This window comes from Ruditapes philippinarum, unplaced genomic scaffold, assembly GCF_026571515.1.
Source record: "Ruditapes philippinarum isolate M1 unplaced genomic scaffold, ASM2657151v2 ctg4110_1_1_1_1, whole genome shotgun sequence".
In the NCBI taxonomy this organism is placed as follows: Eukaryota; Metazoa; Mollusca; class Bivalvia; order Venerida; family Veneridae; genus Ruditapes; species Ruditapes philippinarum.
Genome location: NW_026852405.1, coordinates 65,248 through 66,639, shown reverse-complemented (window position 1 = coordinate 66,639; position 1,392 = coordinate 65,248).

The window sequence follows — 1,392 nt, the reverse complement described above, 5'->3', positions numbered from 1 at the left end:
CAGACAAGTACGCAAATAATCAGTATTGATCCTGTCATTTATTCTAATTCGACAACTCTCAAAATTATAATTATTTGCCTGACTGTTTAACTGCTTTATGAATTCTAACCTTATGCAAAGATTGAGAAACACTAGGACCCTTTTTTATTTCCATACAAAGTGAACATTTATTTGTATGATTACAAATATGTGACTCTAGCGAAATTTCTACCTTACTTCTTATTTGACTGGAATGTGAATTCATTTGATATTCTAACAATCTTGTAGATTTTTTAGCACAAAGAAATTTTGGTAAAAAGATATCTTCTAATTTATTTTCATCCACAAAATTAGAATTTACATTACATTGTCACGCTAAAGTATGTGGACAGGAAGAAGAGCTTTCAGGATGTTGAAGTTTAACCTTATCTTTAATCCAACATGTGGCACAAATATGCTGAGCCATATGCATTTTTCCCCGAACAACAATCATGTGATTATGTTTTTGTTCGCATCTATTTCTTTGATATGCAGAACAAAACCATACTGGAGAACTGTCCGTGTCAGCAAATGGTTTGGAATATTGAGACGAAGGATATTTTTTGGGTTTGGCGCCCTGCTGCAAAGAACTCTTACTAGAAGAGTAATTGGAATTAAATAATACTAATTCTAAATAAGTGAAATCATCATTCCAAGATTTAGAACCTAGTTCAATTTCCCTAAGGACAGCTGCGTAGTATGATTTTAAAATCATGAGATGTATTCAAATACATAATTCTTTTTAAAAGACCTTCCGGTTTGCTCAGAAACCTTTGTTTTGGGGTCAGAAATTATCTCTAATTCCCCAGCGACGAACAAGTTTAGATCTAAATTTTGAAAAGAAATATCATGACTAACAAATTCATATCGCAATTTATGCTTATTTACAAGTTTTTTTCTTTTATAACTTGACTCTTCAACAGATTTTTCTTCACTATCCGAACTGGATTCTACATCATTACTTGATGACGAAATGTCCGAATCACTGCTGTCATCCGAACATACTTCAGATTCACTGGAACTGAAGGAATCCGGGTCAGCTCGGCCCTAAAACGTACTCGGCCCCCGAGTCAGCTCGGCCCTATTCCAACTCGGCACGGGTCAACTCGGCCCACTTTTCAATTATTAATATTTAGGTTTGTGTTAACACTATTCATTGTAATTATTGTAATTATTTTTAATACACGGATTGACAGTTTCGAACTAGCAGTAGACAAGCTTTTCTTATCAGTAGAATTGCGAGTAAAGATAACCGATTGCGTATCTCACTGTATTTCTACATATTTTTGTATTACTTTAACTAGATAATGCACAGACAAGGTCTTTCTATTTGGTAAAAGAAAAAAAAACGTATGCCACGTGCAAATGAATTTC